Raw genomic sequence first — 15192 nt, 5'->3', positions numbered from 1 at the left:
GACTGGATGTTTCTCTCCCGGTGACCTCTGTTTAGCAGACAATAACTCAGTGGATTAATGACCAATCAGCGAAAGGCGTTCCGAATTGCCTCCAAATATAAAACTCCGAAGTCAGAATGGGACAGGGCCAGAGTCTGGGGCTGCTAGTCCTTTTGTTTTTTCTCTCTCTCAAATTAGTGTTTTGGGCTAGGCTTTAGGAAGTGGATTATCTGCCCAGTGTCTGAGATTTCCAGAGCCCCAAAGATGAGGTTGTTTCCCATCTCTTCCCATCTCCTTCCCTCCTCCCCCAGAATCCATATTCCAAACCACACTTCCCAAGGCAGCCTGGAAACCTCCCCTTCCCTCCCCTGCTAGCCTCTTCACATCCCTGATCCTGCAAGAAATTTCCTTGCTCACAACCATGCAACTGAGAAGCCACCACTCCTTTGGAACTGGGGGAGGAGCTGGAAAATAAAAGCAAGTATAGCGTGGGGGTCTTCCACCTTGCAGGCTCTGTCCTGGCTACCCTAGAGGAGACCCGGTAGAGTGCTGTGGCACCCTGTGTGTGCCTCCTCCCAAGAAGCGAGGGCTCAAAGGCCCAGGGTTGGGGTGAGGCTGAGAAGGGGGGCACCTGCTGTCACAGAATCTAAACTCTGAAACCACTGTTCAGTCCCTGGGCTGGGGTAGGGGGCACTTTAAAAACCTACTGTGTTGGGAGGCCGAGGCGGGCGGATCACCTGAGGTTGGGAGTTGGAGACCAGCCTGACCAATATGGAGAAACCCTGTCTCTACTAAAAATACAAAATTAGCCGGGTGTCGTGGCACATGCCCGTAATCCCAGCTACTCAGGAGGCTGAGGCAGGAGAATCGCTTGAATCAGGGAGGCGGAGGTTGCGGTGAGTGGAGATCACACCATTGCACTCCAGCCTGGGCAACAAGAGCAAAACTCCATCTCAAAAAACACACACACACACACACACACACACACACACACACACACACACAACGAAAGCCTTAGCCCAGTGCCTGGCAGGGAAAGGGTCTTGCTCAGTAAGGTCCAGCCCTTCTTTCCTTAGTCCCTCTCCAAATGTCAATCTCAACCCAACCCAGCTAGCTGGCCCCTCTCCACTGCCTTCTAGTTCCACCGCTCTCCTCGGGGCTACTTCTCAGCTGAGAATAAAGGCACCTTCAAAAGGAGGAACAGTCCAGATTCCAGTGGATTTCCTAGAGCCAGACTGAGTAAGCATACACTGCTCTGGGTATATGTAAACTCTGAATATTGCAAATAAACATGCAGTAACTTCTATACCCAGATGCCCACAGAGCTCCAGGACACACAAGGGAGTGCCTCCCATGTACTGTCCTGCTGAGGATGGGTACACACAGAGGTACCCAATTTCAGAACAGGAGAGAAATCAGGAAGTGTCCAGTCCAACTCTTGCCATTGTTACAGATCAGGAAACTGAGGCCCAGAGCAAGGAAGTGATTTGTCTGGAGTTATACTTGGGATAGGCTTGGGAGTTGGAAGGCTTGAATTACAGATGTTCCAGCTTGGCTGTGTGACATGAGGCAGGGCACTCCTTGGGCCTCAGTGTCCCCTTCCGTAAAGCACAGGCATGTATATGGAGGGAAGGGGTTTAGCTAAAAGATCTGTAAGATCTCTTTTTGGACTGAATGTTAGTGATTCTCCATGTGCTGATGTAAAAGTGTGTGCCAATAAGAAGTAATAAACTGAGTTCAGACAATAACCAGCACCATCGTGACCAGATTCGTGGTATTTCCCTTGGGGTTTAAATGCTTACCACCGAGCACCAACCTGGTGCCTGACCCTCCCTTGCCCCATAGAGGCTCATGCACTGGGTTTTACTGCTCTTCTGTGTGTAGGGTGGGTTGTTTTCTACCCTCATTACCAAACCAAAAGTGCTATTTTTAGACACTGCAACTTAGGCAGTAAATAATTAATTTGTCTAATTAAAGGAGGAAGGTTTCAACCTGGCAATTTTTAACCAGGCATCAATGCACCCATTGTACCAGCCGAGCCTTCTCACCCGACCCCCTCCCTGCCCATACACCTACCAGCCTCCCCAGTTGCCTTCCCCTCAGTTGGAGACCAGCATTCCCCCAGATGGCTAGCAGGGTCCACAGGGCCAGACTGTGTCCCTCATGACAAAGTTCCGCGCACTGGTGTGCTTCCCCATAGAAATAGGTCTGCCAGCAGCTGCACCTCAAAGCTTGCTTTCCCTACCCCCAAAGCTGTGCTGGGCTCCAGGTCTCTGCTCTCTGCTCTTGGGAAATGTGTAATCTACCTCCCCAGCTCAAGATGCCCCAACAATACAGCGAGTTTGCATTTCAAGAAACTCCCATTAATATCAATTTACTTCACTGAAACCTCGGGTTCTTCATCAAGTTGATGATTTATGATAAAATCAATTAAATTACGGCCACTTAGGGCCCAGCCGCTTCCTCTCAGATTTCATTGGTGCGGGGCCCAAGTGTCTGGTGGAAAAATGCAAGTTTAGCTGGAGGCGAGGAAAGATAATTCTGCGGCTGAGAAAATTTAATGCAAAACAATTTCCAGGCAAAGTTGGGCGTCTGGACAGAAATGCAAGAGCCACTAGTTGGCCTGCGGAAATTACTATCTGGGGGTCAAAATGTTTTTCTCCCCACCCCCATCATCCTGCGTGCCTCCCTTACTCTGTTCGTCTTTGTATTCACTTGCTCCCCACTCCCAAACAGAGATTTTGGGAGAATTTGAGCAGTAATGGTGGGACACAAGGCTGCCAAGGTCCAGCCTCAAACCACGGATCTCCCTGATCTTCCCTACCACACCAAGCCTTTTCTCCTTTTGGCCTCCCCTCCTGAACCAACCATACTCATTAATTCCTTGGCTTCCCACCACAAAGTTAAAAATTCAAAGTGAAGATGAGGTTGGGTGGGCAGAAGGCACAGGAGGCATATAGGGAAAGGGTAGAGGGGCAGGGGCCAGGAGGCCAGGCCAAGTGGGCTCTGCTGCATGTGGCTGCGGGAAGAAAAAAGCAGGAAAGAGCACTACTAGGCGAAGAGGACAAGGGGCAATGTGTCTACAGCTACCCCATCCCAGAGTTCCAGAACCAGAGAACATGGGGTCTCTATCCTGGCTCCCAGTCTCCCAGCTCACAAAGTGATTCCGCAAACCCACCCGCAAAGCCCCACCTGGAGTACATACAGCTCCCCATGTGCAGATGCACTCACACAGTACACAAGCATACCTACCCGTGTGTGTGTGCCTGCTTTGCATACACCCACCACACCGTGCGCCTGCAAACGGACAGTTCCCACTATCCTCCCTCATCTGGGAAAATAAATCCCAGTGTGTCAGGCTGGCATCGCTTCCCACTCCAAGGAGAGGGGCTTCTCTGGGCTCTGCTCTGTTTGGTTTTTGGTTTCCAGAGCAGGCAGCAGTAAACACAGCTTCTCTGAAGCCATAAATCACCCCCTTTGCTATCTTCTGGGCTTGACACTCAGCCTCAGTGCAATCCCTTGTAGTTTTGGCTTCAAATAACCCGCTAGATGCTAAAGGGTTGGGCAATGGTGGCAGCTGGGTTGTGGAAGCTGACCCAGTGGTCGCTCCCCAACCCCACTGCCCCTAGCAGATGCACCTCACATTTCCCTCAGTACCCACAGCTCCCAACTGCCCTGAAAAACCCTCCTGGACCTCAACACCCTTCCTGAGCGGGAGAGCTCTCCGATCCCCTAACACGATCATGTCCACACGCCCACCCAAACAGCTCCACATTCCTCCACACTCGTCCTCCACCCCAGGTCCCTCTACCCCCTCGAAGCCCCCACCCTGCCTCTCAAAGTTGCTCTCATCTTCATGTTCAAGTCGGATCCCAGCCTGTCCCAGAAGAGAGGCCTGGGGGCGGGCATCTCAGCCACCCACCTCTGCACCCCCGGCAGTACCCGAGCGCCCCGGCTCCGCACCCCACACTTACCTGTGCGGTCTTCCGCTAGGGCGCGGGCAGCGGCGGGCAGCCGGGCGCTGGGTGCACGCGGGGGCCGACTGCCAGGCCCCGGACCCTCGGCCCCGGCTGGGGCTCCGCCGCCGCAGCCAGCCGCATCCTAGTCGCTCAACCCCCAGCAACCCCCGAGCGTCCCGCCGAGCTGGGGGAGAGGCCCGGATGCGCTCGCCCCCACCCCGCCCCCGCCCGCGCCCCCGCCCCCGGCTTTGTTCGGCCTCCAGGGCCCCAGGAGCGCGCGGATCTGGCACTCCGGGCGCGGCAGGCGCCGGTTTCTTGAGAAGCTCCCACTCCGCCCGGGCCGCGCGGGGCTGCGGGAACCCCGGGCTCGTCTGGCACCGAGCTGGGCTCGGGATTTGAGAGCGGGCCAAGTTGCCAGGCGAGAGGAGCGGCGACTGACAGGGGAACGGCGAGGCGAGGGGAGCGCCGGGGGCGCCATGGCGGAAGGCGGGCACACGGGCGGCTCTTCAATGTCACCAGCGAAATGGGTTCCATATGTCCGACCCGGCAGAGAAGGGAGGGGAAGGGAGAGAGTTCTGGGCAGGACAGGAGTGGGGACAGGGAGGGGGGCAATGGAGGCAACAGAGCAATGGCGAGGGGCCAATGGGAAGGATCAGAGGGGCGAGAAACGTTTGCATCTCCCTTTTTCCCTCGAGTTTTCTAAAGCTGCTTAGGCTGGTAGGAACTTTCTTTCCCTTTTTCCTTTTCTTGTTCTTTCCTGTAAGGTGGGGGAGGAAGGAGATTAGTAGGGGAAGCATCCGCTTGTTAAGGCTGGGAGTTTGAGGGAGATGTGGAATGGAGGTGAAAGTTCTTAGGCGGCTGGAAGATCAACAACTTCTCCAGGTCCCTAGAGAAAAAAGAGACCAAACCCACAAAGGGGAAGAAAAGCCAAGAAAGGATTGCAGGGTCCAGGTGTCAACGACTGGTCCCAACTCCCCCACCCCCATGATGAAATTCTGTTTGGGGAGGTCCCAATGATTAAGTTACTGACGCTGGCGATGGTGGTGGAGGCTGAAGTGTCCTGGTCATCTTGGCCATTCCCTGGCACTTCAGATCCTGCCACAGCTGCCTCACACCTGATTTAGCACCCCCAAGGGCCTACTCTAGAGTTAGTTGTTTCTGAGATGGCCTGGGCTTTGGGCAGCTTCCTGTAAAGAAGGCTACTAGGGACCAGGGAGCCTGGAGGAGCTTCCCTCTGTGCCTGCTCCCCAAGGTCTTTGGGCTCTTTATCTGTGTTGGGTCTGTCTGTCTTTTCTAACCATCTCTGTTGTCTCGGTTCCTTTCTCACGGCCCCTTTGTCTTTTTCAAACTCTGTCTCTCTCAGTGTCTTTAGTGAATTTGAGTTGAGCCTTGCAAAGGATTTAGGAGTGTCTCCAGAAATCACTTCTGGGCTCACTCATTAGGTTGAGTCTCTTCTTCCCTTTCCTCTGTGGGGGAACCCACCCTCTGTCCAGAGAAATTATCTTCTAGAGAGAAGAGGACAAAGGGAGTAGTTTCCTTCCCACTTCCCTTCTCACTTAACTGTGTGTGCGCGTCCCCTTGTGAGTTGTGGGGCTCCTTGCTCCAGGACAGCCTCCCTTCCCCTCTGACTGGCCTTTGTTTCCACTCTCCCTGTCATCCCCTCCTTGGGCTCAGCCTTGACTTTCCACCCCAGAAAGGGATCCTGCTGCTTGTTCTCTCTCTGGGTCCCTCTCTTCCTCTTCTCACTCTTCATCTTTCTGTACAATTCCTCTGGTCACTAAAGCAAGCGTTAGCAGCCTGGCTTCTTAAAGGCACAGAGATAAATACTGCAATTATATAGAGAGGATACCAGCAGAGAATTACCGGAGAAGACAGAGTCAGCGGCTTTCCCAGAGCTCTGTCTCCCAGATGCATTCTACCCCAACCCCTGAACAACACAAAAGCAAATCAATGGGGTGGAGGGTGCAGGACTTGTAAGAGACAGGGTGCTTCATAGCTAAATGAAGCAAATGTACATATAAACAACAAAATCCTTTCAAACTTGCTGATTTGGGGTAGGCCCACATGCCTGGATGGAAGGCATTGGGCATCACATGAGGGGATTTACCAGAAAATGGTGGCAAGGGATGGTGCCCTTGCTTTGTCTCCTGGGGAAGAGTCTGTGCGTGTCGGGGAAAGGGGGGGGGGGGGGGTATCAGTGTCATCTCCCCTTCTCTGGGCCAGAGGAGACAAAGACCTGAAGAGGGCTGAAAGAATAAAGAGGAAAAGCTGCTGGAGTGGGGGGGTGGTTGGTCAGACTTCCACGTCACAGGCAAAGGTAGCAGCAGGAGGGGAGATGGAAAAGGGTTGGGGAGGAGGAGTTGCAAACGCAGGCAGGGGGAAGGGGGCCTGTGGGACTGGCTCTCCACGCTAGTTATGGGCTGGCCCAAAGAGCAGATCTTTCCCATCTTTCAAAGCATGCTGAATTCAGAAGCTAATACAAATGATTCTACCCTCTTCCTTCTCTTTCATGTTCCTCCTCCTCCCCATGGATGAGGTGATCCTTCCCTGCTCTCTCAAAAACTCCAAGACTTTGCCCTAATTGTGGACCACCAGTTTGAGGGAGAACTCACCCTCTTCACAGTTCCACCACCCCACACTTTCCAGGTGAGGGAGAAGTAGAAATGCTTGCCTCCCACACTGAATGTATGAGGGATTCTCCAACACTCAAGGAGTGGGTGGGGAATGAGACTGAAAGGTTTGGAACCCCTATGCCCCAGGTCTCTTTGCTGCTTCTGCCAGCCCTTCCCACCTCCTCACAATCTTCAGTGCTGTCAAAGCTGCCCCTGAATCCAGACTTTCCCCAGTTCCTTTTATCCAGGTCAGGCAGTGCCTCTACCTATCCCAGCCTTGGGTCCTGGCCTTCTCTTTCTCCTCAAACCCTTTTCAACAGAGACTCCCGAATTGGGAGGCTTCACCCACCACCCATTGAGAATCCCTTGTTAACATGGATGAGACTCAGTGTGTTAACTCCCTTGTTAACATGGATGAGACTTGGAGGAGAGTGTGGGAGCGAGCTCCTGGATGCTGCGGGAACTGGGGCCTGAGCTGCCACTCCACGTAGCTAGCGGATGCCATGAATAATTAACACCTGGGTGCGGCGTTGCTCTAACTTCCCTGCTCAAAGGTTTACACTAGCAGGCAGAGTTAAATATCACAGATAATCGTGGCTATAAAGTCAGTTGGCCTGGCTCCAGTCAGGGAATGAGCGGCCAACAGCTGGGACTGGAGTTGGCGAAGGCTCTGGCCCTCTGCACTTCATCCATCACAACTTTGGGGTACAGTGTAGAACATTCCCCAAAGCCACCTCTGGCTTTGCTCTTGACCAGCAGCCTCTCCCCTAGTAGGAAGGAACTGTGACCTCCACATGAAATTATAGGGGAAAGTTAACAGCTCTTCCCCTGCCTCTCCAATCTGCACCCCGTTTGCTCCCTTTTTGGATGGGGACTTAGTTAAAAGAACACACTCGACATCCTCCAACACTCCAACTTTCTGGGACCACCTGATTCCTAGAACATTTCTAGAAAAACTTCAGAGAACTTCTCCCCACTTTAGCCCCAAACACAGAGTCCCTCACTGCCGAGGAAACTTTTCTTTGTTTCAGCAGGTCAAAGGAAGGCTCCTGGGGTATGAATTCATTTCCTTGTTTTGTTAGCCAGGAGGGTGGGGAGCCAAAGCTTTCAGCTTCTCCCCCTGCCCTTCACCCTCTGCTTGCCTCCATTGTCTCCCCCAATTTGGGTAACTCCTTTTCCACCTTCAACCACCCCCCAGACACATCAGTCCTATAAATTAAGCTTTAATAATGTAACGGAACCCCTCCCATCCCTTTCCAATCGCGCAGAACTTTGATTTGGTCTCCATTGATCACAAAAATCTTTGCCTTCAACTCCAGTAATTTCTTTCTCCACTTCCACCTCTCTTACTCTTAAGGCTCCTTCTGCCTTCAGAGTTGGATTTGTTCACCCAGGGCTGGAGTTGGAGAAGCCAAACTCCTGGAGGGGAGCTGCTAAAAAATAGAGCTCTGTCTGCTGCTGCAGGAATGTTGGCTCTATCAGGCTCACAAATATAATTTTTATATTAGACTGTGGTCTTTGACTGGGTTTGTATGCCAATGAGGCATTTCTGGTTTACCAAATTTATACAAATCTCGCTTTAATTGATAATCACAGATGCTGTAATTTAAGACCTCCAGCTATAGAGCTTTCATATTAACTGCTGATATATTACTGTAAATCGTCTGAAATAACCAACTCCTGGGAGCGGAGCAGAGCAGAGAGGGAGGAAGTGCCTCCAAGAGCGACTCTCTCCTGGCCGGCCGCAGAAACAGCCCAGCTTCCACATCATTTTCTGTGAAAAATGATTTATCGAAGACATGGCCATAAACAACACAACTCGCTCACAAACACACACAGACGCACGCGCGCACACACACGCACACACACACACAATGGCTGGCATGCCGGCCGAGAAGCTGACACCCATATTGCTATAAATCAAGAAAAAGGTTGGAGGAGAGAGGGAGAGGGAGGGAGGGAGGGAGAGAGAGAGGGAGAGAGAGAGGGAGAGAGAGAGAGAGAAAAAGAGAGAGAGAGAGAGAGAGAGAAAAGAAGAATATTCCTAAAATCTCTATGCAATGCCTCAATGGGTATAAACACACAGAGCACCGTGTGAAGAGAAATGGCAGGAAATGAAGATGGCTATTTGTCACATTTTACGACAATAACATTAATAACAAACAATAAATTTACATGGACATATAAGACGCGGTAGGTAGTGAGAAATCCCTTCTACTTACAATACCCCAGCCCGCGGTGTGGCTCCGGCTGCGGGGCTGTTTTATTGCTGTCTCCCTTTCTTTTTCTCTCTCTCTCCCTCTCTCTCCCCCTCTGTCTTTTTTTTTTCTCGGGGTACAGGCTTGTTTTTCAAAGGACAGTTGAATTGCACGTCAGAAACAGGGAGACCGAGCCTGCGATTTTCCTGACGAATACATATCTATTCTGCAACCTCGGCATTAATTATTTAATGAATCACGTGACCGGGAGGGGGAAGGGGGTCTTTCGATTTCAGGCTCAAAGGACCACTATGACCTTCCCCTTCAGGAGGAGAAATTTTCCTGCAAAATAAGTTCCCCCCGAACCCACCAATGGAACAGTAGTGAGGTCTCCGTCTGTCTCCCACACTCACATCCATACCTACTACATCTGCAGCTCCTTAACCCCTCTGGACACACACTTACCCACAGCCCACCTCTCCTCTCTCCCTTCTCCTCTTGCTTCTGCTTAGTTCGTGGAGGTGCAGAAATAGTCTGCAGGGGCGTCTGGGGGTGGGGGTGGGGTGGGCACAGAGCCCTTCTCCAAGCCCCTGGATTTCTCAGCTTCCAGTTCTTCTCTCTGCATCCTTTAGGATTAAGATTTCCTCCCCAGCTGCATTTTCTCCCCCACTCCTGGGGGTATTTATTTGAGTGGGACTTCCTAAATAATGGACAAAATTTCTGAAGGAGCCACTTTGAAAATAAACACTTCATAAGTCCGTGGTGTAAGTGGATAAAGAATGGGACTTCTGGCTTTATTCTCATTTTGATCTTTTCTGGTACCTTTTGAAGGGGCAAAAAAGGGACAGGGTGAAGAGATTACTCTGGAGCTTTTAGAGTTGAGAATAACCACAAGGGGGACTTTTTTTCCCTCTTGTGTTGTTACTACTATAGGAAACCAAATGTGACTGACCGTTTGAAAATAGATTCTAGAGACAAAGACTGGGACTAAGGTTTCTACACAAAAGAATCGGACTGTCAGCCTCTCCCTACCTATGTCACACCCTGTCTCATTTCCCCCCGCTTCCCAAACCCACCAGTGAAGACAGCTGGAGATTTGAACAGAAGAGGAGGGAAAAGAGACGAAAAGCTTTGAAGTCAGCCTGGCAGCCCCAGGATCCCTATTTCCCAGGTGTTAGCACCCCGAGCTTCCAATCAACAAACAATGGAGGCTGATCAATGGGAAAAAGATGGGGAACGGCTGTGCCTGTTAAAGGGTTAAATATCAGGGACTATCTATTCCCTAGGCCTAAAGAGAGAGACACACAGACCCCTTCACCTCAAATATAAACAAAATAAAACAAGAACAATCCCCCGCCCAAACTTGACCAGTTACTTGTAAGTAGAATCAGAGTTCTCGGCCGGGGCATGGGGTGGGGGTGGGGATGCAAAGGGAAGCAGAAAAGACATTCCTGAAGAAGCCGCAGCCTTATCTGTCCTCAGCAGCTCTCGAGGCAGCCAGGACCACAGCCTCCAGGGCAGGCGGGGAATCCAGGAAGAATGAGCTTCAGGGTAGGGGAGCAGGGATCTGAGGAGCCTCCCCCAGCTTGTTTGAAGGGGTCTAAACCAAAAGCAACTCAGTGGAGAGAAGGTTGAGGGCCCGGTTGTCTTAACAAACCCCAAAGAAACAGCCACCCCGGTCTCAGCCTCGGAGGTTCCAGCTACAGTGGCAGCTGCACAGCTTCTGCCCCAGCCAAAAGCACTGGAATCTGCTCTGGCCTCATGGGGTGGGGGCGCCGGCCAGGCCTGGACTCTGTAGGGGAGGTGGTCAGCTTTGATTGTCCAGATACAAAACACAGACTGGTATTGAATTCAGCCTGATCCCGACGTGGGCCCTGCTCCCGGCTCCAGCGAGGGCAACTCCCTGAAAGGTTCTGGCCACAAATCCATTAAAAATGGTCCTCCAAAGAAAAACTCTGCTAAAGTCTAAAATAAAAATAGAGAGCAGAGAGAGAGAGGAGAGAGAAATGCTGGATGTGGGAAGAGAGCAATCTCTAAAACGGAGAAATAATTTTTAAGGACAAGAAAAAGAACAGCAAAATGACACGAAGGCACGCCAGCAGGTTCTGTTAAAATGACCACACTCTTTTTGGATCCTGGGAATGTCCACGTCCAAATAAACAAGCTCCTGATCGCGAGCCGAGCACTTTCTTGCTGCCGATAAAGTGAACGTTTACACTGTGAGAAAGGCGAGATTGATTTACGAATCTGAACGCGCCAGTTTTATGGCTGATCACAAATCCGTCAGCGCTCAACTCACGCTGGGAAACTTCCCAACTCCGTTTTCCAACCAGACCCCCTCCCCAGCCACCACTTCCCAGAGAGACCCACCGCCAGTGCTGGGGCCGCCTCCGAGGGCTCTGGCAGGACTGGGCAACCCCCCTCTGCCCAGGACAAGCGGGTGGAAGTAGGAGAGAGAATGGGGAGGGCCGAGGGAACTGGGGAGAAAGAGGGAAAGAAATCAGAAGGTTGGGAGAACTGGAGTGGCACTAGGATTGTCTGGAGTGAAGGAAATGGGAGATCTGGCAGTTCTCCTTCGTGAACCCCAGCTTTCTCTGACTATGGTCTCTCTCGTTTTCCCTTTGATGGGCCCTAATCCTCACACTGCAGAAAGCAGTTTGTAAAGTCCCTGGCGACTAGGTCTTTGTCACTTGAGCCTATAGAGGGCCCACAACTGGCTATCTGCCCTTATAGGTAATGAATGCACATCTCCCTGAGCCCCAAATATTTTTAGTCCAGGAGCAGCCTAGCTTGCTTTGCGCTCATCCTCTTTCCTTCCTGAGGCCTCCAGCCCCTCTACTTATGCCACCCAGGGATAAAGGAGAGACTATCAACCACTCCAGCTATTTATTGCCTGAAATAGAGTCCCCAAATTTCAAGAAACCATTTACAAAATGCAAACCAACAACCCACATATCCCAGCAAGGTTCTGTCTCTCCTAGTCTTAACTGAAGGGGAACATTTCGTCCTCCCAGCCAGCGTCTGTCTGTGTCTGTCTCTCTTTCTCTTTGTCTCTGTCTCTCCCCGAGAGGGTGGCTGCTGGTATGGATTTTTAAGATACAGCAAACAGAAAACAGTTTTTGGAAAGGCTCTATGTTCAGGGCTCACTCTTTGACAAATCCTCCACCTATTTCTTAAAAGTTTCTGGAAACTTTGGCTAAGCTGGGACAGCAGGCCCTGGAAAGTACTCAGAATAGTCTGCACTGATCCTCCTCCCATTTCCCTTGCTCCTCTGGTGGGTGAGGCACTCCAAGGGCTTTTTTTGGTTATTGGGGAGATTAAGAATTAGGGGAAAGAGGTAAAGGTGATTGTAGAAATAGCTTCCTAAACAAAGGAACTTCAGAAAATGGGTTGATAGGCTGTGGATTTGGATGTCAGCCCTCAGAGAGATGACAGCCTGTGAAGCAATGTTCATGGCAGAAGCCCTTTCTCTTCGCAGCTCAGGAGTTTATCCTCTGGCCCTCTGAAGCCTTGTGGATTAGGCCCCTCCAACCTCTCATATCCTCTCCCTTTGTCTTTCTTCCTTCAGTTCAGTTCCCTCCAAGTGAAACAGTAAAGAGATGAACTGGACCTGGGAGGGGTGCCGGGAGGATGGCTGGAGTCTGGACTGCTAAAGGTGCTGTGTACAGAGAGACAGATAACCACCCTACTTTCCTACCCCGACTGGACCCTTGGGCTAAAAATCTTTATGTCTTTTCCCCCAATGGACAGTAATAGAAAAATAATCCAAAAGTTTCAAAATAGCAAAGATGGGTTTGGGGCCTAGAGGGGTTGGAGAAGATGGGACATATGATGGGCCAAGGACCTCTCCCTGCAGAGGTGTGACTCTCCCTCCTGGGCAGGAGGCAAAAGCCAACACAATGTCCAGTCTCAGCGAGGTCAAGGGGCTTCCGAGGTCATTTTGTGGTTCTAATACTGAGCTAATCGCCTAGAAAACGTGGCCTCTCCATGAACTCTCTCTCCTGCCAGCCTCCCGCCTCCAAACCCTAAGTGAGGCCTCAGGGAAAAAGGGCCAACACATTCAGGTCGGCTGCAGAGCCCACTGACTCCCTCAGCCTAAGAAACAGGGCTGCAGAGGAGAGAACAGAGACCTCAAATTAGGAGAGCAAAGGGAAACCAAACCAACATTGCTCCTTCAGGAAGAAGGCTGGGGGGACAGAGCAGAAGAGAAATATTTCTGCATCAGTGCACCTCGCCTGTGAACTGAGCAGTTTCCTGCTCCAGAGAGTAGCACGTATTTGTCTAGAATCCCAAGCTAGACACAAGAAGAAAAACAAGAACATATATCCATTTATACCCGCTCCAAAGCTGGAACATTCCATTCAAGCACTGGATTTGATTTTTCCAGGAGGCAGCAGTGACAGCATCGCACCGGTAAACAGGCATAGGGGACACCAGTCCCCAGTGTAGACAAGCAGAGTCACAGAAACACACCGACCACATGTGGACCTCACTAGACACACCCATGCACACATGCTGGAGCTCGCTGTGCCTGCCTGCATTTTCCAAAACCAGAAAAGCGCTTCTGAACTGCCTCACAGAACAACCTTCTTCTCTGGGGTTTTTCATGGGTCCTGACACCTCAGTCCCAACCAATTCAAACACTCTCCAGGTGTTGAGGCCCCTCTCTCTCTCCCTCTGACCCAAGCATCAGTCATCATAAAAGGGAGCAAACCTGCCCAAGCATCCACCGTAAAAACCCAGCCAAGAGAGTTAAAAAACAAAAAGGAGGAGGCGAGAGAGTGTTTCTTCTTTCGCTTGTGAAAAGAGCTCATAAAACGATCAAAACACGCCAGCCTGGGCCAGGGCTTTGTTACCTTTGCGCCTCTCGCCTCCTCTCGCCCGAACTCCGCCGATCCCATTCATGACGAAGGGCTTCTTCCAAACTGAGAGAAAAAAGTTTTCAACTTTATGGTTCCAAATTTTTTCTCCCTTGCAGATCCGGGAGAGACGGCTAACACTTTTTTCCCCCAACAGCCGGTCTGAGGAGATTTGCTGTTGAATAATAACAAAGGAGAGAGGATACGTATTTAAAGAAAAGAAGTGATTAATGGTTTTCTGTATAATTCTCACATTTTTCTTAGCTCTTGTCTACACAGAATGGCTGTGAACTTTAAGCTCCATAGAAATCTTTTTTTTTAAATTCTATTCATACCTTCCAAAGAGCAGCTTTGATTTGGTTCTTTAGAGACATTCCTTGGGGGGGCATATGCTTTTTTAAGAACTATTTTCCCCCTCAACTCGGGGCTTCGGCATCCCCTTGCAGCTAAAACACCACACCGCAATCCGACCGAAATAAAGCTCGCCCCTCTCATCCTCCAGGTCCACGACGATTTTTTATGAGTCTCCCAGCAGCATTTAAACGGACAGTTCAGCAGCCCTTTCGCGGCTGGGGACACCGGCCTGCCGGTTCCCCCTGCCCTACCCAGCCTCCAACTACCAGAGCTGCAAGCTGGAGGAATGCAAAATAAATAACAATAAAATGCGCGGGCGGGGGGGGGGGTTGGTTCTTTTTATTTTCTGAAAGGAAATGGGACTGAAAAAACGACTTTTAATTGCATATGCTCTCCCGAGCCCCAAGCTTTTTGGAGGTGGGGTGGTTGCACCCTGGATGACCAATGGACCAGAGACCCTGAGGCTGGAGCTCCCAGACCTCAGAACTTCTAAGCAGTGCTGCACAAAAGCAATTCCAGCCTGACAGAACTTCTGAGGGTCACCTGCACCCCTTTCCCCTACCCCCACTCCATTCTAGGGGTGACTGGGACCTCAGAGACAGAAAGCTATTTGGTCCCCAGTCATACTTTCGATACTTTCTATGAGAAAGAAAATGAAAATTAATACTGGAGCAAGGCTTCACAAAAGAGGCCATTTGTCTTCTTGATTATCTATTTGCTTGTCAGAGTTTGAGCTATGGCACTGGCTAGCTCCTTTGTAATATAAAAATACTCTGAAAACCTGCAAACACCCAGAAACATCTGTGCAAAAAATTAGACTCATTAAAGCCTTAAACACCTCAGAGGAAAGCGATACCTTCTTATGCTGCGAGGAAAGAGGCCAGCCTCATGGAATCCTCTCTCGGAACTTTAATAACCAAAGAGCCGTCTGTCTAGAAGGAGACAGCTTAACCGCATTTTATTTGCTTATGACAAATAAATCACGATATGAAAGGCTTTGCCATACTTAAGCCTCTTGTGTCCTACAATGAAACATTTTCCCCCATTAGGGACTGGAATCAGCCCTCCCAGTCCTTTCAATCCATTTTTGGACTGAAGGGAAAAAATTAAAAGCCCCAAAACAAAACACACCCACCCTAAAAGGAAAACAAACCAACCACCACAATTTGGAGTCCTCTGAGATAAAAATTCCCATCAGACTCTTTGACAAAAAATCTTCAACCACACACAA

General features: G+C 50.7%; 1 protein-coding gene across 1 annotated transcript in view; it reads right to left on the bottom strand.

Moving 5' to 3' along the window:
• The window catches only part of HOXB3 (homeobox B3), a 26652-nt gene extending 11460 nt beyond the window's left edge, over positions 1-15192 (bottom strand). The window contains exon 1 of the mRNA XM_050763008.1: positions 13605-15192. The gene's annotated coding sequence lies outside the window, so the exon portion shown is untranslated. The remainder of the gene's footprint in view (positions 1-13604) is intronic.

Source organism: Macaca thibetana, chromosome 16 (assembly GCF_024542745.1).
Source record: "Macaca thibetana thibetana isolate TM-01 chromosome 16, ASM2454274v1, whole genome shotgun sequence".
Taxonomy (NCBI): Eukaryota; Metazoa; Chordata; class Mammalia; order Primates; family Cercopithecidae; genus Macaca; species Macaca thibetana.
The sequence above is the reverse complement of the archived record's forward strand: the minus strand, read 5'-3'. Positions and strand labels throughout refer to the sequence as shown.